Source organism: Salmo salar, chromosome 13, assembly GCF_965601325.2.
Source record: "Salmo salar chromosome 13, fSalSal1, whole genome shotgun sequence".
Lineage (NCBI taxonomy): Eukaryota > Metazoa > Chordata > Actinopteri > Salmoniformes > Salmonidae > Salmo > Salmo salar.
The window spans coordinates 69,181,429-69,202,738 of record NC_138303.1 but is presented as its reverse complement, the minus strand read 5'-3'; the positions used below and the strand labels follow the sequence as shown (position 1 = coordinate 69,202,738).

At 43.8% G+C, this 21,310-nt stretch overlaps 1 protein-coding gene across 2 annotated transcripts in view; it reads left to right on the top strand.

Annotated features, from left to right (window-relative positions):
• LOC106567633 (galactosylgalactosylxylosylprotein 3-beta-glucuronosyltransferase 1-like) overlaps positions 1-21,310 on the top strand; it is a 120,114-nt gene that overhangs the window by 87,004 nt on the left and 11,800 nt on the right. The window lies entirely within an intron of this gene.

The following is a 21,310-nucleotide window of genomic DNA, read 5'->3' as shown; positions in this document are numbered from 1 at the left end:
AAACAAAACGGAGGTTTTTGTATATAAAGAGGGACTTTATCGAACAAAACAAACATTTATTGAGTAAATGGGAGTCTTGTGAGTGCAACCATATGAAGATCATCAAAGGTAAGAGATTCATTTTATTGCTATTTCTGACTTTTGTAACTCCTCTACTTGGCTTGTAACTGTTTGTAATGATTTGTCTGCTGGGCGCTGTTCTCAGATAATCGCATGGTATGCTTTTGCCGCAAAGCCTTTTTGAAATCTGACACCATGGTTGGATTAACAAGAAGTTCATCTTTAATCTGATGTATAACACTTGTATATTATATTAATCTTTATAATGAGTATTTCTGTTTTTGAATTTGGCGCTCTGCAATTTCACTGGATGTTGCCGACGCCAGCGTCTCACACCCCCTAGTGGTTCAATTTTAATGATACTTCTGCGATACAGATTTAATCAAGCCCTTTATATTTTTTACTTCAAAACATAGATACCTGCCATTTTCACATACTGTATGATGACATGACTGATATTATACCATCAATCAGTTGAAAGCAGTGGTTTGGTGTTAAGATTGCAGGCCAATTGTCTTACCACAGGTTCGCCATAATTTGACATTACTGTCCTGATGCGTAATGTAGGCTATAAATCAAATCAAAGTTTATTTGTCACATGCGCCGAATACAACAGGTGTAGATCTTACAGTGAAATGCACACAATGTAAATTGTCCAGGTAGCCATTTGATTACCTGTTCAGGAGTCTTATGGCTTGGGGTAAAAAATGTTGAGAAGCCATCTTGTCTTAGACTTGGCACTACGGTACCGCTTGCCATGCGGTAGTAGAGAGAACAGTCTATGACTGGGGTGGCTGCGGTCTTTGACAATTTTCAGGGCCTTCCTCTGACACCTTCCTGAGGGGGAATAGGCTTTGTCGTGCCCTCTTCACGACTGTCTTGGGGTGCTTGGACAATTCTAGTATGTTGGTGATGTGGACACCAAAGAACTTTAAGCTCTCAACCTGCTCCACTACAGCCCCGTTGATGAGAATGGGGGCGTACTCGGTCCTCCTTTTCCTGTAGTCCACAATCATCTCCTTAGTCTTGGTTATGTTGAGGGATAGGTTGTTGTTCTGGCACCACCCGGCCAGCTCTCTGACCTCCTCCCTATAGGCTGTCTCGTCGTTGTCGGTGATCAGGACTACCACTGTTTTGTCGTCTGCAAACTTGATGATGGTGTTGGAATCGTGCCTGGCCATGCAGTCATGGGTGAACAGGGAGTACAGGGGGGGACTGAGCACGCACCCCTGAGGGGCTCCAGTGTTGAGGATCAGCGTGGCAGATGTGTTGCTACCTACCTTCACCACCTGGGGGCGGCCCATCAGGAAGTCCAGGATCCAGTTGCAGAGGGAGGTGTTTAGCCCCAGGATCCTTAGCTTAGTGATGAGCTTTGAGGGTACTATGGTGTCTAACGCTGAGCTGTAGTCAATGAATAACATTCTCACATAAGTGTTCCTTTTGTCCAGGTGGGAAAGGGCAGTGTGGAGTGCAATAGAGATTGAATCATCTGTGGATATGTTTAGGCGGTATGCAAATTGGAGTGGGTCTAGGGTTTCTGGAATAATGGTGTTGATGTGAGCCATTACCAGCCTTTCAAAGCACTTCATGGCTACGGACGTGATTGCTATGGGTCTGTAGTCATTTAAACAGGTTTCCTTTGTGTTCTTGGATACAGGGACTATGGTGGTCTGCTTGAAACATGTTGGTATTACAGACTCAATCAGGGACATGTTGAAAATGTCAGTGAAGACACCTGCCAGTTGGTCAGCACATGCCCGGAGCACAGGTCCTGGTAATCCTTCTGGCCCAGAAGCCTTGTGTATGTTGACCTGTTTAAAGGTCTTACTCACACAGTCGTACGGAACAGGTGATGCGCTCATGCATGCCTCAGTGTTGCTTGCCTTGAAGCGAGCACAGAAGTGATTTAGCTCATCTGGTAGGCTCATGTCACTGGGCAGCTCCCGGCTGTGCTTCCCTTTGTAATCTGTAATAGTATGCAAGCCCTGCCACATAAGACAAGCGTCAGAGCCAGTGTAGTATGATTCAATCTTAGCCCTGTATTGACGCTTTGCCTGTTTGATGGTTCGTCGTACGGCATAGCAGGATTTCTTGATTTCTTTCGCGCACCTTGAAAGCGGCAGCTCTGCCCTTTAGCTCAGTGCGAATGTTGCCTGTAATCCATGGCTTCTGGTTGGGATATGTACGTACAGTCACTGTTGGGACGATGTCCTCGATGCACTTATTGATAAAGCCAGTGACTGATGTGGTGTACTCCTCAATGCCATCGGAAGAATCCCGGAACATGTTTCAGTCTGTGATAGCAAAACAGTTCTGTAGTTTAGCATCTGCTTCATCTGCTTCATTAGACCAAATCACTGTTGCTTCCTGCTTTAATTTTTGCTTGTAAGCAGGAATCAGGAAGATAGAGTTGTGGCCGGATTTACTAAATGGAAGGCGAGGGAGAGCTTTGTATGCGTCTCTGTGTGTGGAGTACAGGTGATCTAGATTTTTTTTCCCTCTGGTTGCACATTTAACATGTTGATAGAAATTTGGTAGAACTGATTTAAGTTTCTCTGCATTAAAGTCTCCGGCCACTAGGAGCGCCACCTCTGGGTGAGTGGTTTCCTGTTTGCTTATTTCCTTATACAGCTGACTGAGTGTGGTCTTAGTGCCAGCATCTGTCTGTGGTGGTAAATAAACAGCCATGAAAAGTATAGCTGAAAACTGATGTTGCATTAGGGATAGATCTTTCATAAAGTTTGATTCATAGTCATGTTTGTAAGTCTCAATCAGAGGTTTCCATTTTTAATCATGCTAGTAGAAAGAAGTCAGTGAGTCCATTCAATGCAGAACAACTGATGCTAGAATGAAGGACTCCAGATGCCGGTGTGGCACTAAGTCATGTAGAAAGAGTTTTAAACAGTTGATTGGCAGGATGCTCTGTAATATTAATTACCCTCCCCATATTCATAATTCCTAATTAACAAAGGGACCCCATCATGACTCCTCTGGCACAATAATTAGGTACTGCACTGTTTGATCTCCCAGACTGAGGTTTATCCTCTTTAATCAAGGATTAATTACATCTAAAGAGCTACGATTAACATGCAGCCTACATTATCTGTCTTGATCACACCCCGAAAGCTGAGGGAAATGAAAAGAGGCTGGCTGTTTTTTGGTTGCATTATTTATCCCTTGTGTTTTGGTCAGAGATAGGCAGTGAATAAAAGACAAGTATTTGACTTATGGAATATATCCGACCTAGATGAAACTACAATCTCTGAGCCGATACGCTCTCTCTCTCTCTGTTTCCTTTTATGTAGATGTATTTAAATGTGTGAACCGCGCTAGTGTTTCAACCAAAACAGTTGGTTGGTTGGTTTGCATGAGAAGGGCTGGACAGAATGAGGTAGCAGAAGTTTTTTGAGCCCAAAGAAATCATTTGAAATCAAACATACTCTTGAGATAGTTCACCCAAAAGACAATATGATTGTTTCCTTACTTTACCTGAAATATCGCATTAATTCTAAACAAACCAGATTCAACTTCTATATTGGAGTCACAGTGTAATGCATTAAGCAGACAGTACTGTAAAGTTATCTAAAATAAAATCTTCCTGCAGATTTCGGGTGTCCATACCCAGACGTCAATAATGGAGCATATCAGGATCAAAGAAACACCTGGCATTTGTGTGGTTAACACTCTGTATTTTGACAAACATCAGCCCAATCCTGTTGGACCTTGCTATGGCCATTTATGAGCTATAAATGTATAACTAGGTGAATTCATATGATTCCTCATTTTCAGATCTAGGGTTTCTTGTCCTCCCCATTTCTCTCTCCACCAGTTGCCACTAGTAAAGTAGTAAAAATGTTGCACCAACTGATACTAGATCATCTGCACCGAGAGTGTACTACCTAGGCTATGAACCTGCACAATAACAATTTAAATCTATAACCTTAAATTGGAACAACCAAGTGTTGTCTCCACCCCTGTTTTTTCTAAAAAGTTAAGGGATGTGGCTGGAGAAATGTAAACACTCTCAAATTCATTGACAGAACTATGGATGCAAGGATTGGCCATCCATAATATCAAATGTCTAGTTTTAACCATGTTTTGAGGTTAGACAGTGTTTGTTTACATTTAGGTTTGCTAACATTGGAGTAAAACAAGCTTATATTTTGGGTGGGTTCTGATGGGAAATGACATTTGAACTAAGCTCATGAGATATTTATGCGTTATATTCTTCAAGAATCTCTGGGTATATTTCATACATTTTCAAGTCCAAAAATGGATGTAGGAACTAAGGATTAAACCACAGATGTCATTTGAATCAAGTAAATGTTTTATTTGTCACATGCTTCGTAAACAACAGGTGCAGACAAGTAATGAAATGCTTACCTATGGGCCCTTCCCAACAATGCAGAGAGAAAAATATAGAAAATAATAATAACACGAGGAATAAATACACAATGAATAATGATAACTTGGCCATATGCACAGGCTACCAGTACCGAGTTGATGTGCAGGGGTACGAGGTAATTAAGGTAGATACCGTGGCTTCAAAAAGTATTCACATCCCTCGACTTTTTCCACATTTTGTTGAGTTACTGCCTTGAATTTTAAATAGATTAAGTTTTACATTTGTGTCACTGACCTACACTCAGAGTAGAATTATGTTTTTAGAAATAGTTACAATTTCATTAAAAATGAAAATCTGAAATGTCTTCAGTCAATAAGTATTCAACCCCTTTGTTATGGCAAGCCTAAATAAGTTCAGGAGTAAACATTTGCTTAACAAGGAACATAAGTTGCATGGATTCACTGTGTGCAATAATAGTGTTTATCTGTAAGGTCCCTCAGTCAAGCAGAGAATTCCAAACACAGATTCAACCACAAAGACCAGGGAGTTTTTCCAATGCCACGCAAAGAAGGGAACCTATTGGTAGATGGGTAAAAAAGAAAAAAGCAGACATTGAATATCCCTTTGAGCATGGTGAAGTTATTAATTGCACTTTGGATGATGTATCAATACACCCAGTCTCTACAAAGATACAGGTGTCCTTCCTAACCCAGTTGTCAGAGAGGAAGGAAACTGCTCAGGAATTTCACCATGAGGCCAATGACATTAAAACAGTTAGAGTTTAATGGCTGTGATAGGAGAAAACTGAGGATGGATCAACAACATTGTAGTTACTCTACAATACTAACCTAAATGACAGAGTGAAAAGAAGGGAGCCTTGTCAGAATAGAAACATTACAAAACATGCATCCTGTTTGCAATAAGGCAGTAAGGTAGCGGTTGAAATTTACACAAGTGTTACCCGGAGGAAAATGGAGGGTCATGCTTTTTCAATTTTCATTTCAGAGAGTTCCGATTTTCTCCAGGTATCCCTCATAAATAACCTATAGTAAAACTGCAAAAAATTGTGCCGAAGATATACATTTTATGTCCTGAATATGTTTGGGGCAAATCCAACACATCACAGAGTGCCACTCTTAATATTTTAAAGCATGGTGGTGGTTGCACCATGTTCTGGGTATGCTTGTCATCGGAAAGGACTAAGGAGTTTTTTTTAGTATAAATATAAATGTCATAGAGCTAAGAACTGGCAAAATCCTAGAGGAAAACCTGATTCAGTCTGCTTTCCAACAGATACTAGGAGACATATTCACCTTTCAACAAGACAATAATCTAAAACACAATGATCAACAACCAACTTGACAGAGCTTGAAGAATTTAAAAATGAATAATATGCAAATATTATACAATCCAGGTGTCCAAAGCTCTTAAAGACTTACCCAGAATGTCTCACAGCTGTAGTCGCTGCCAAAGATGGTTCTAACATGTATTGACTCAGGGGGTTGAATAGTTCTGTAATAGTGTTTTATTTTTCTACCACATTAGAGTATTTTGTGTTTATTGTTGAAAAAAGTGACCCACAAACTCTGTGGGCCTATGCGCCTGCCATCGATGTCAATATTTATTTATTAAAAACTTTTCACAGTAACCCTCCAAAAAGTCATTTATAAACCTTTTTAATTTCCATATGTACTAGGAAGCTAAGTGTTTGTTTCTTGGGTGTAACGTAAACGTCGGGAGTCAGAAAGCAGGTGCAGAAGGTGATTTTTAATACTGAACAGATACAAAAAGAAGAAACATGGGAAGTATACTGAACCTGAGAGAAAAATACAATAATACCTGAGGACTGATGACAACAGAGGGCTAAATAAAGTAGAAGTAATGAAGTCCAGGTGTGCCTAATGATGAGGCGCAGGTGTGTGTAATGAAGGTTGCCAGGTGTGCGTAATGATGGGTTGCCAGGACCGGTGGTTAGTAGACCGGCGACATCAAGCACTGGAGAGGGGGAGCGGGAGAAGACGTGGCAGTAGACCCCCCCCCAGGACGCATGGCTCCAGCCACCGGATGACGCCGGCCAGGAGAACGGAACTGCCCCGGTTGGGAAGAGCGTTGGAGTGGTTGGAACTCAGTCTGGTGGATGTCCACATCAACGTCCCAAAACACGGGAGGACCGATTGATGGGCAATCACAGGACTCTCAACCGGCATGGAACCACAGGGTACGGGGAAGCAGGTCCTCTGACATCCTGGTCCCCAGACGGTGATTTTCATGCTCGACCATGAGATGGTGGGGTTGTGACGTTGGACCTATGGGAGGCCGAGTATTACCTTGTGTATGGGTGTGATGGTAATGAAGGGAAGACTTTCCTGGTGCATGGGTCCCATGGTGAGGGTGAGTGGTGCTGTGATGTGCGTAATTGTGCCGGATCCCAATGGATGCACATCTAGGGCTTGGAAAGGAAAAGGAGAGGAGAGCTGGTATGAGGCTAAGTTTAGGGAGGAGGGAGGGCCTGGTCGATAAAGTTCCCCCCGGCACTGGAGTCCACTAGGAGCTGTAGAGACAACACTTGAGGGACAGCCAGCCAGTGAGATAGGAACCATAACGGGTTTTGCGGAATACGATGATACTGGAAAAACTCTAGTGGACACCGCATTAGGACGCACCGGACACCGCTGAAGCCCCTCCTGGCCGCAATACGGACAGAGCCCTAGCTGTCTCTGGCAATGCTGCTCTGCTGCAGAGAGGTGTGTGGCCACAACCTCCATGGGTTCAGGCCCTGCCTCAGGACAGCCAGAGGCGAGTGGTGAGGTGGACACCGGCGCTCCCGAAGAAGGTTATCCAGATGGATGGCCATCGAGATGAGAACGTCCAAGGATATGTTGTCATCCCGACATAAACTCAGTCTGGACCTCCTCGCACAGTCCACTGTGGAATAGATTGCGGAGCACCGGCTCATTCCATCCGCTGGAGGCTGCCGCAGTGCGAAAGGTGAGGGCGTACTCTGCAGCGGAGCTGTAAAAGTCACTCACCTCCCTCTCTGCCCTCTGGAGGATGGTCAAAGACCACCCTGAACAGAGCCATGAACCTCTCATATGAACCCAGCTCCTCCTCTCCTCTCTCCGAGATGGCTGTAGCCCACTCCAACGCTCTTCCGGTCAGCAGGGAAAGGACCGTAGCAACCTTGGACCTCTCAGTGGTGGGGGCTCCAGTCTGATAGACGAAATAGAGGTATCACTGGAGTATTAAGCCACGGCATTTCGATGGAGCACCATCGTATTTCTCTGGAAGGGACAGTCGGGCATCACTGACCTGGGCGGACAGCTGGGTAGGCTGGAGGGCTAGCTCACTGTGACAACTCGTGGTAGGGGTATGGAGAACAGAGGGCTAAATAAAGGGGAAGTAATCAGGGAAGTGATGAAGTCCAGGTGTGCCTAATGATGAGACGCAGGTGTGTGTAATGAAGGTTGCCAGGTGTGCGTAATGATGGTTGCCATGACGGGGGTTAGTAGACCGCCGATATCGTGCACTGGAGAGGGGGAGCGGGAGTAGACGTGACATTGGGCTTCAGGAATGTGACTGAAAATGTAATTGATTGAAAATATAAGGGGGTATCGGTGAACAAATGCCGTGGTCAAGGATATGACGCCGCCAGTGGATTGTGTGGAGCATACTCAGGTGTTCAAAGGCACATATCAGACAGAGAGCCTAATGCTTCTTGGCTAGTTATTTATGAGTTTTAGTTTAGAAAACTATTTCTCTGCAGAAGAAACAGTTACAGGGATGGTAAAAACAGCTTGCTTGCAGTAGCAACATCAGGGAAACTGGGCAGAAAGGAGTGGTGCTTCAAATACAGCGTTCTGCAACATCTTTAATCAAGCCTCTCATTCTCCTTAATTGCCGGCCTTAACACGTTACAGAAAGAGATGAACTGTATAGGAAGCTCTAGGGACAGGTAATCTGGATACTGGACATACAATGAATTGCCAGATGCAAACAGATTATCATCTGAGGGCTTGAACAAAAAAAGTTGTTTGCAATTTCGTTCATACTGGTGAACCGGTGTTTGAGTTGTGTGGTTGCAATATCGACAGTCCCTTATCTCTGGTATATATTGGCATGCATCATTCAAGACTAATTTTAAATTGAGTACAGCAAAATGGACATACACTGAGTATACCAAACATTAGGCACACCTTCCTAATATTGAGTTGCACCCTCCCTTTTGTCATCAGAATAGCAGGTCTAGCATTATGGGCAGGCCTTATGGTGCCTGGCCCGCCCTACCATACATCCTTGCCCATCCAAATTAAATATTGAAATATTGTTCATTTATTTGACAGAGATGTGCGTGGACAGAAAGATGCATCAATCTAAGTTAATTCATCCGAGCGAGCGAAACGGTATTTGTAGACCATGTATCTGATACGGTGTAGACCAAAAGAGTATGCCATGTCATACCGTTTTCAGCCTTTCGGACAAAGACTCCCATTGTTAGGGCGGAGAAATTAGCATCTTGTCATTACATACAGATCTCTGGTTTCAGCCTCTTGTGAATTGGAAAGGAAAGTTAGCAGGTGTTGGTGCATGGTCAATCTGACGTCTGCATTGTCCATGCAGCATTTATGCTGATATGTCCTCTACAGAAGTCAAAGCTGTTGTGAAGGAAGTTGTCAAGGAAGTGAGTTTGTGTTTATACCAATCATGTCAATGCAGAGCTATACGGAGCCCTCTGCTTTGTTACACAATTTGAGAGGCGCACAGCAATGCGCTACAGAGCTCAATTTGGCCTCTGCTTGCCTCTGGAGGCTCCGCAATTGTGTCATACAATCTATACTGTGCGTCCGACCACATTTTCGGGTCAAGCATAAATTGGCTCTTAGAATGCTGGATTCCCCTAAAGTAAATTGATGTTTTGCCAAAATTATAGCCCGCATTTTCGGGAGAGCTGGTGGCAATAGGTCTAGCTGATTGAGTTGCAGCTGTCACTGATAATCATCTAAAATATATGTGAAGATAATGTGTCTTGAGTATAGGTTAAAATGTTGCAACAATAAGAAGGTGAGGGGTGTGTGGCAAAGATATGGCGTGTCTCTCTCCAGAATCCATGCACTCAGCTCTCCAGAACATCTCCTGCCAATTATCGCACATACATTGTTTCTTTGTGTGAATTGTTTGCTCTTTGATTGCTTATTTTTTTATCAATGACCAAAGGGGTCTGACTTTAAATTAAGTACATAGTCAAACAATATTTGATATAGAGTCTTTATGGATGTGTTATGAATGACTGAAGGTGTCTCACTTCAAACTAGGTATTACAGGACACTACATAAAGTGTAAAAAAAAAATAGGTTATTAACGTTCTACTGATTTATGAAGGTTCTGTCATGATCCGCAGGTTACTGTAGGGTGTGAGAGCGATTGTGTGTGTATGTGTCAGAACCAAGATGATTTTGAGTACCGTAATTTCCGGACTATTAAGTGCACCTGAATATAAGCCGCACCCACTGAATTTAATTTTTTTTTTTTTTTTTTTAACATAAATAAGCCGCACATGTCTATAAGCTGCAGGTGCCTACCGGTACATTGAAACAAATGAACTTTACACAGGCTTTAACGAAACACGGCTTGTAACAAAAATAAATAGGCTTTAATGAAACACGGCTTGTAACAAAAATAAATAGGCTTTATTAACGAAACACGGCTTGTAACAAAAAATTAAAAATTAGCAGTAAGCTTTAGTTGTCTTTTTGCACTGAGTCAATTCCTCATGCTGCTGTTTCCAACGTCTTATCATCGATTCATTAAGACCAAGCTCTCGTGCAGCAGCTCTATTTCCTTTTCCAACAGCCAGATCAATCGCCTTCAACTTGAAAGCTGCATCATATGCATTTCTCCGTGTCTTTGCCATGATGAGGGTGACAAAATGACTACCGTAATCAGAATGATGGGAAGTTTGAGAGCGCTCGATGTAATCTAAACAGTAAACAAAAAAGTTGTTTGACCTTAACCCGTTTGGCAGTTTCATTGGTCTAATGAAAGCTTCATGCCGCCAAAAAACTGAGCACGTCACAGAATGTGTTTTTTTGGAGAAAAGACATTTGAAAGCGGGAAAAATCCATATATTAGCCGCGTCATTGTTTAAGCCGCGAGGTTCAAAGCCTGGGAAAAATGTTGCGGCTTATAGTCCGGAATTTACGGTAGTCCAAACTGACACAAGGTATTCATCTTCTGTTCCAATGCTGGAGACAGGGCTCAACCTGTTACAATGGTGTCAACATTTTGTGGCTGATCTTTCAGCAGGGAAGTGGGTAAATGTGTGAAAAACCTGACTGGGCCTAGCACCACGCGGTATTGCTCTCTTTTGTTGTGTGCATGTTTGTGTACAGTTAAATAAGAATTTGTTCTTAACTGACTCACCTAGTTAAATAAAGGTTACATTTAAAAAATACTGAGGAACATGCAACTTGGGCTTTCATCAAGTTAAGTGTTACTTAGTGTAATGTGTCCCCAGGCTATTGAACACACAGCACATATAAGCCTGGGATATGTGGTGGCTAATTTCCGCATTACCAAATGAGGATGTACAAACACACCAGTCCGAGTTAAAACTACATCTTTAATACTTAAGATACTTTTGCAAAAGCTCTTGACCCCACCAATGCATTCTCTCGAATGAATCATTTAATGAGGTGCTTACAGAATGGCTCAGGGATCTTTTATAGCAACGATACAGCCCCTTCAACGTACATTGACAAACCACAGATACTTAGTAACAGTTCACAAAGGTTACGTTTTGTATGACAGATATCCATTAACACATCAGACAGTAACTGCTATGTCAACCTGGTTCATTATATAGCCCAGTATCTGGTCTCCTTAGAACTGTCCCTCCCAGGTACGGTATAGAACGAAAACACCATTTCATCCAATGGCATATATCAATTGTCAACTCTAGATACTCCCATCTCAAGCAAACCCCCTCTTGACCCCACTCCTGGACAGGCTCACTGGAGGGAGTGTGCCTCTAGGCCATATATTATCACAGGATAAGTGTGAGATCTAAGAGACCATGGTCCCAGACACTGCCATAAACCTCCCCACAATAAGGAAAAGGAGGGTGTGACTTGCTCACAGACATTGTGGAGACAAGTCATTGCTTCCCCAGTAATCACGCCATCACTTCACATGGTTTAAGCATAGGTAAAGACACATTCCCATGACGACAAGTCTGACCTCTCCTCTCTCTGGGCCCCAAGTGTCTGAGCCCCAGCTAAGGTAGACATGCAACTGAAAAGACACCAGAGTCCAATGGACACTTTCTAATGACAAGTACCTCAAATAAGCATATTATACTAATAAAACATCTTAATTATCTATGTTACCCAACTAATTCTGATTCGTCCACGACAGATATCAACCATTCAAAGTTGGCCTGAGTGTGAGTGACCATAGAATTCTATAAGAGTGACCTTACTGAGTAAAGTATGTCATTGTCACGACTTAACACAGTCAAAAAAGTCCTAATTATTTCCAAACCCTGCCCATTTCCACAATTTATCTTTTTAAAATGTGATATTAAATCTAACCCTAACTAATGAAGGCCAAGTTTGATGCGTTGGTCCAACAGACCTTCCATGTATTTGGGCAGAAATGTCTGGGAATAAGATTAGGTGTAATGTGACTAACATGAAATCACTTTAGAGCGTTTGCCATCCTTCAGCACGTCACCCTTTATAAAGCACATGTTAATATCATATTCAACATAGTGGATTATGTCACATTTGATATTGGTGATTATGTCACACAGTTATGCCACATATATGAACCCTTTATAAAGCATGACATAACGTTATAGATGCTTTGTAACAGTTATGTATTGCTTATGAAGTCATTATGAAGGCTTAATAAAGCCTTTATAAGCTGAACGTAATTTAAAGCTGGACCCATATTTTTATGATTAACAGCGTGACAATGATTTTGAGAAACTAAAATGTTATTATTGAAATTAAACTGTTCCACGAAAATGCGCATATCAAAATAATAATAACTGGCATGCAGATCGGTAGAAATGGTGGGCTAAATTGTAAGCTTCCCCAAACTTCAAACTCATGAGATGCCTATAGTCTTCACTATAAGACCCATTAAAAAAAGGTGAACGCGCAATCAACGGTCCGTCCAACTGATTCGTTCTGGCGCCGGGCCCTGCAGAACAGTCCATTGGGTGGTGGGCCATTCTTGGTACACACTGGAAACTGTTGAGTGTGAAAAACTTAGCACCGTTGCAGTTCTTGACACAAACCGGTGTGCCTGGAATCTACTACCATACCCCGTTCAAAGGCACTTAAAACTTTTGTTTTGCCCATTCACCCTCTGAATGGCACACATACACAATCCATGTTTCAATTGTTTCAAGGCTTACAAAAATCCTTATTTAACCTGTTTCCTTCCCTTAATTTACACTGATTGAAGTGGATTTAAAAAGCGATCATAGCTTTCACCTGGATTCACCTGGTCAGTTTGTTAGATTTACATTTGAGTCATTTAGCAGATGCTCTTATCCAGAGCGACTTACAGTTAGTGCATTCATTTTAAGATAGCTGGGTGGGACAACCACATTTCACAGTAAAAGTAAGTAAATTTTTCCTCAATAAAATAGCTATCAGCAAAGTCAGCGCTAGTAAGGGGGTTGAGGAGGTGTGTCGGGGGGGGGGGGGTTATTTAAGATACTCTTTGAAGAGGTAGAGTTTCAGATGTTTTGGAAGATGGGCAGGGACTCTGCTGCCCTAGCTTCAGGAGGAAGCTGGTTCCATCATTGGAGAAGAGCTTGGACTAGGCTGAGTGGGAGCTGCCCTCCTGTCAGGGTGGGATGGCCAAGAGACCAGGGGTGGCAGAAGGGAGTGCTTGGGGTGTAGGGTTTGAGCATAGCCTGAAGGTCGGGAGGGGCAGTTCCTCTTGCTGTTCCGTAGGCAAGTACCATGGTCTTGTAGTGAAAAAGAGCAGGTGTTAATGTTTTGTATACTCAGTGTATAATGCACATTGTCTCAGGAAAGTCTGGTGTCATAAGCGTCGTAATGATCGGACCAAACTGCAGCAGGGATGTGAATCATCTTGTTGATTTATTAAAGAAATGAACACTGAACAAAAGAATGACGAAAAACAGTCCTGTAAGGTAACCTAACTATACATGGAACAACAACCCACAAAACACAAGACAAAAACCCCTACTTAAATATGGCCTCTAATCAGAGCCAATGAGGTACAGCTGCCTCCAATTAGAGACCAATCCCAAACAATACCACATAGAAATAGAAATACTAGAAAATCAAACATAGAAATACATAACATAGAACTAACCCAAAAACCCAACAACACAAAACAAACACACCCCTGCCACGTCCTGACCAACTACAATAACAAAATTACCCCTTTACTGGTCAGGACATGACAGTCTGGGTTGGCAATATCCAGTATAGAAAACAGTCGGGCCTGTAACCTAAAACTGAAGGCTGTAGGTGAAAAAGTTTGCACACAAAAAAAGGAGGACTTCAGGAGACATGGGGAGTCTCTCAAATTGGATTTAATTTGATTTAATTTAATTTACCTTGAATATTACAGGCCATTTTTTGTAGGCTATTAGCCAGACAAAACCCGCTGAGTTCAATAATAAATAGTGTCTTGATTTATCCTCAAGTCGACTACTTCTTTCCTCATTGTTAGATTATTTGATGTGTAATTTTTATAAAACATGTTATAAATAGCAACTAAATAGCAGCTAAATACAGTATACAGTATACTGTACATTATGCATACACTGCATAATGAAACAATCCCTAGTAAGCTAGTGTTTTGAGGGTGGACTGACTATGATTAATTTAGGCATTAATAGACTGGTTTTACGCATAACTTTCTATCCAAGCTTGGAGAAAGCGTGAGGATGGGTCATGCAGGACAGTTGTATATTCCAAAAAATCTATTGGTAGTTGATTAGTATGTGTTTGCATCAAACTTTTATTTTAAATCTGAAATATTTGAATTTCCAACTTTAATTGCTAAACAAGTAATTACATTGTTGCCAGCAGTATAAAATGGCAGCATTGCGACACCATGTATAGCTTTCTGAAATGTTAGGCTTAACATGAGAAAATTACAACCAAATAGGCCTACCAATACACATTTATCCATTAGCTAAAGCAAAGCTATACATGCCGTAGCACAACTGAAAGCCTATCAACAACTGAAAGCCAATAGGCATACAGCCACATAGACATGTCTCAATTTCAGCACCATGGACAGCGATTGTTAGTCTATATTTTGTGTGGCTGTCTGGCTGACACATTTTAATTTAGGGAGGGGGAAGGGGGCCAAACGCCAACCTTGCGGGAGTCCAGATAAACTGTGTTACACCAGTGCTCTGACACCGCCTGGTATAGAGGTCCTGGATGGCAGGGAGCTCGGCCCCAGTGGTGTACTAGTCCGTACGCACTACCCTCTGTATCGACTTGCGGTCAGATGCCAAGCATTTGCCATACTAAGCGGTGATACAGCCAGTCAACATACTCTCAATGGTGCAGCTGTAGAACTTTTTGAAGATCTGAGGGCCCATGCCAAATCTTTTCAGCCTCCAGAGGGGGAAGAGGCATTCTCATGCCTTCTTCACGACTGTGTTGGTGTGTGTGGACCATGTTGATTCCTTAGTGATGTGGACACCGAGGAACTTAAAGCTCTTAACCCTCTCCACTACAGGCCTGTCGATGTGGCCCTGAGGGGCTCACATGTTACGGATCAGCATGGTGGATGTGTGGTTGCCTACCCGCACCACCTGGGGACGGACCGTCAGGAAGTCCAGGATCCAGTTGCAGAGGGAGGTGTTCAGTCCCAGAGCCATGAGCGTAGTGATGAGCTTGGAGGGCACTATGGTGTTGAAGGCTAACAGCATTCTCACATAGGTGTTCCTTTTATCCAAGTGGGAAAGGGAAGTGTGGAGTGCAATAGATATTGCATCATGTGAATCTGTTGGGGCGGTATGCGAATTGGAGTGAGTCCAGGGTGTCTGGGATGATGGTGTTAATGTGAGCCATGATCAGCCTTTCAAAGCATTTCATAGCTACAGATGTGAGTGCTACGGGGCGATAGTCACTTAGACAGGTTACCATGTCGTTATTGGGCACAGGGACTATGGTGGTCTGCTTGAAACATGTAGGTATTACAGACTGGGCCAGGGAGAGGTTGAAAATATACCTGAACACACTTGCCAGCTGGTCAGTGCATGCTCTGAGTACTCGTCCTGGTAATATGTCTTGTGAATGTTAACCTGTTTAAAGGTGCTACTCACATTGGCTATGGAGAGCGAGATCACACAGTCATCTGCAGTGGTGGAAAAAGTCCTTAATTGTCATACTTGACTAAAAGATACCTTAATAGAAAATGACTAGTCGTAAAAGTGAAAGTCACCCAGTGAAATACTACTTGAGTAAAATTCCAAAAAATGTGTTTGGTTTTAAATATACTTAAGTATCAAAAGTAAATGTAATTGCTCAAAAATAAAAAGTACATTATTTAATTTAGGAATGTAAAAGTTGTCAAAAATATAAATAGCACAGTAAAGTACAAATACTCCACAAAAATACTTAAGCAAAAACACTTTAAAGTACAACTTAAGAACTTTTCACAACTGGTCATCCGGAACTGCTTGTGCTCTCATGCATGGTTGAGAGTTGTTTGTCTCGAAGTGAGCATAGAAGGCATTTAGCTCATCTGGAAAGCTTGCATCACTTTGCAGCTTGCAGCTGGGTTTCCCTTTAATCTGTGATAGTTTGCAAGCCCTGCCACATCCTACGAGCATCAGAGCCGGCGTAGTAGGATTCAATCTTAGTCCTGTATTGGCGCTTTGCCTGTTTGATGTCTTGTCGGAGGTCATAGAAGGATTTCTTTTAAGCGTCTGGAATGGTGTCCTGCTCCTTGAAAGCAGAAGCTCTAGCCTTTAGCTCAGTGTGGATGTTGCCTATAATCCATGGCTTTTGGATGGGATATGTATGCACGGTCACTGATGCACTTATTAATGAAGCCAGCATCAGTTTGTGATGGGAAATAGACTACTAGAAAAATGTAAATAGTATGGTCTGCAGCTTATTATGAGGTATTCTAACTCAAGACTTCCTGAACATTAGAGATCGCACACCAGCTGTTGTTAACGAAGATAAACCCCCCTCCCCCTCTCAGCTTACCCAAGACTGGTGTCCGATCTTGACGATGCATGGAAAAGCCAGTGAGGTGTATATATCATCCATGTCATTGTTCAGCCACGACTCCGAAACATAGGATATTACAGTTAAAAACAAATCATTAGCAATGTGAGGTATTCTTTATGTAGTGTTCCAGCATGCTTTTCTATGAGGCAGAAATAAAAAAAAAGCTTGCAGCTGTCTCTGACCTATTTTCTGGTGTGCAATGGCTTTGGTGGGAAAGCAGGTTCCTTAACAAACGCTTTATCTTTGCAGAACCAGCCTCGGAGCGACAGCTCCTTAATGGAGGGTTAAAAGCATGTGGCTAATTCACACGTGATCACCCATTAGATGGCGGCTACTGTAGCTCCACCACGGGTCAACCCCTCCATTCTCTGACTATGAGCTGGCTAAATATACAGTGCCTTTGGAAAGTATTCAGACCCCTTGACTTTTTACACATTTTGTTACGTAACAGCCTTATTAAAAAATATATTACATTTTAAAAAATCCTCAGCAATCTACACACAATGCCCCATAATGAAAAAGAGAACCGTTTTTTAAAAAATGATGCAAATGTATTTAAATAAAAAACGGAAATACTATATTTACATAAGTACTCAGACCCTTTGCTATGAGACAGATGCATCCTGTTTCCATTGATCATCCTTGAGATGATTCTACAACTTGATTGGATTTACCTGTGGTAAATCAATTGATTGGACATGATTTGAAAAGGCACACACCTTTCAATATAAGGTTGCACAGTTGACAGTGCATGTCAGAGCAAAAACCAAGCCATGAGGTCAAAGGAATTGTCCGTAGAGCTCCGAGACAGGATTGTGTCAAGGAACAGATCTTGGGAAGGGTACAAAAAAATGTCAGCAGCATTGAACACAGTGGCCTCCATTATTTTTAAATGGAAGAAGTTTGGATCCACCAAGACTCTTCCTAGAGCTGGCCACCCGGGCCAAACTGAGCAATCAGGGGAAAAGGGCCTTGATCAGGGGGATGTTTTCAGTGGAAAGGACTGGGAGACTAGTCAGGATCGAGGGAAAGATGAACAGAGAAAAGTACAGAGATCCTTGATGAATACCTGCTCCAGAGCGCTCAGGACCTCAGACTGGGTTGAAGGTTCACCTTCCAACAGGACAACGACCCTAAGCACACAGCCAAGACAACGCAGGAGTGGCCTCGGGACAAGCCTCTAAATGTCCTTGAGTGGCCCAGACAGAGTCCGGACTTGAACCTGATCGAACATCTCTGGAGAGACCTGAAAATAGCTGTACAGCGTCCAATCTGACAGAGCTTGAGAAGATCTGCAGAGAAGAATGGTAGAAACTCTTCAAATACAGGTGTGCCAAACTTGTAGTGTCATACCCAAGACTTGATGCCGTAATCGCTGCCAAAAGTGCTGCCCAAAGTACTGAGTAAAGGGTCTGAGTACTTATGTAAAATGTCGTTTCATTTTTATTAGCAAAAATGTATAAAAACCTGTTTTTGCTTTGTCATTGTGAGGTATTGTGTGTAGATTGATTTAAAAAAAATCCTCATCAATTTTAGAATAAGGCTGTAATGTAACAAAATGTGGAAAAAGTCAAGAGGTCTGAATAGTTTCCGAAGGCACTGTAGTCTGTTTGAAAAGTGGAGGATCGCTGTCCCATTTACATTTACATTTAAGTCATTTAGCAGACGCTCTTATCCAGAGCGACTTACAAATTGGTGCATTCACCTTATGATATCCAGTGGAACAACCACTTTAAAATAGTGCATCTAAATCTTTTAAGGGGGGGGGGGGGTTAGAAGGATTACTTTATCCTATCCTAGGTATTCCTTAAAGAGGTGGGGTTTCAGGTGTCTCTGGAAGGTGGTGATTGACTCCGCTGTCCTGGCGTCGTGAGGGAGCTTGTTCCACCATTGGGGTGCCAGAGCAGCGAACAGTTTTGACTGGGCTGAGTGGGAACTGTGCTTCCTCAGAGGTAGGGAGGCGAGCAGGCCAGAGGTGGATGAACGCAGTGCCCTTGTTTGGGTGTAGGGCCTGATCAGAGCCTGAAGGTACGGAGGTGCCGTTCCCCTCACAGCTCCGTAGGCAAGCACCATGGTCTTGTAGCGGATGCGAGCTTCAACTGGAAGCCAGTGGAGAGAGCGGAGGAGCGGGGTGACGTGAGAGAACTTGGGAAGGTTGAACACCAGACGGGCTGCGGCGTTCTGGATGAGTTGTAGGGGTTTAATGGCACAGGCAGGGAGCCCAGCCAACAGCGAGTTGCAATAATCCAGACGGGAGATGACAAGTGCCTGGATTAGGACCTGCGCCGCTTCCTGTGTGAGGCAGGGTCGTACTCTGCGAATGTTGTAGAGCATGAACCTACAGGATCGGATCACCGCCTTGATGTTAGTGGAGAATGACAGGGTGTTGTCCAGGGTCACGCCAAGGTTCTTAGCACTCTGGGAGGAGGACACAATGGAGTTGTCAACCGTGATGGCGAGATCATGGAACGGGCAGTCCTTCCCCGGGAGGAAGAGCAGCTCCGTCTTGCCGAGGTTCAGCTTGAGGTGGTGATCCGTCATCCACACTGATATGTCTGCCAGACATGCAGAGATGCGATTCGCCACCTGGTTATCAGAAGGGGGAAAGGAGAAGATGAATTGTGTGTCATCTGCATAGCAATGATAGGAGAGACCATGTGAGGATATGACAGAGCCAAGTGACTTGGTGTATAGCGAGAATAGGAGAGGGCCTAGAACAGAGCCCTGGGGGACACCAGTGGTGAGAGCACGTGGTGCGGAGACAGATTCTCGCCACGCCACCTGGTAGGAGCGACCTGTCAGGTAGGACGCAATCCAAGCGTGGGCCGCGCCGGAGATGCCCAACTTGGAGAGGGTGGAGAGGAGGATCTGATGGTTCACAGTATCAAAGGCAGCAGATAGGTCTAGAAGGATGAGAGCAGAGGAGAGAGAGTTAGCTTTAGCAGTGCGGAGAGCCTCCGTGACACAGAGAAGAGCAGTCTCAGTTGAATGACCAGTCTTGAAACCTGACTGATTTGGATCAAGAAGGTCATTCTGAGAGAGATAGCAGGAGAGCTGGCCAAGGACGGCACGTTCAAGAGTTTTGGAGAGAAAAGAAAGAAGGGATACTGGTCTGTAGTTGTTGACATCGGAGGGATCGAGTGTAGGTTTTTTCAGAAGGGGTGCAACTCTCGCTCTCTTGAAGACGGAAGGGACGTAGCCAGCGGTCAAGGATGAGTTGATGAGCGAGGTGAGGTAACGGAGAAGGTCTCCGGAAATGGTCTGGAGAAGAGAGGAGGGGATAGGGTCAAGCGGGTAGGTTGTTGGGCGGCCGGCCGTCACAAGACGCGAGATTTCATCTGGAGAGAGAGGGGAGAAAGAGGTCAAAGCACAGGGTAGGGCAGTGTGAGCAGGACCAGCGGTGTCGTTTGACTTAGCAAACGAGGATCGGATGTCGTCGACCATCTTTTCAAAATGGTTGACGAAGTCATCCGCAGACAGGGGGGGGGGGGAGGATTCAGGAGGGAGGAGAAGGTGGCAAATAGCTTCCTAGGGTTAGAGGCAGATGCTTGGAATTTAGAGTAGTAGAAAGTGGCTTTAGCAGCAGAGACAGAAGAGGAAAATGTAGAGAGGAGGGAGTGAAAGGATGCCAGGTCCGCAGGGAGGCGAGTTTTCCTCCATTTCCGCTCGGCTGCCCGGAGCCCTGTTCTGTGAGCTCGCAATGAGTCGTCGAGCCACGGAGCAGGAGGGGAGGACCGAGCCGGCCTGGAGGATAGGGGACATAGAGAGTCAAAGGATGCAGAAAGGGAGGAGAGGAGGGTTGAGGAGGCAGAATCAGGAGATAGGTTGGAGAAGGTTTGAGCAGAGGGAAGAGATGATAGGATGGAAGATGAGAGAGTAGCGGGAGAGAGAGAGCGAAGGTTGGGACGGCGCAATACCATCCGAGTAGGGGCAGAGTGAGAAGTGTTGGATGAGAGCGAGAGGGAAAAGGATACAAGGTAGTGGTCGGAGACTTGGAGGGGAGTTGCAATGAGATTAGTGGAAGAACAGCATCTAGTAAAGATGAGGTCAAGCGTATTGCCTGCCTTGTGAGTAGGGGGGGGAAGGTGAGAGGGTGAGGTCAAAAGAGGAGAGGAGTGGAAAGAAGGAGGCAGAGAGGAATGAGTCAAAGGTAGACGTGGGGAGGTTAAAGTCACCCAGAACTGTGAGAGGTGAGCCATCCTCAGGAAAGGAACTTATCAAGGCGTCAAGCTCATTGATGAACTCTCCAAGGGAACCTGGAGGGCGATAAATGATAAGGATGTTAAGTTTGAAAGGGCTGGTAACTGTGACAGCATGGAATTCAAAGGAGGCGATAGACAGATGGGTCAGGGGAGAAAGAGAGAATGTCCACTTGGGAGAGATGAGGATTCCAGTGCCACCACCCCGCTGGCCAGATGCTCTCGGGGTATGCGAGAACACGTGGGCAGACGAGGAGAGAGCAGTGTTATCCCCCATTCTTTAAGTTCAACACTTTATACTGAAGCCATTGTTCAGAAATCCATTCAGAAATAACACCTGGTATTTACCTTAAAGGCACAATGTATAAAATATTCTGCTGTTAAGGTTCTCAATTAATGATAAAATGGCCACCCATTGATTCTTGAAGAATATAACAAATTAATGCTACATGAGCTTA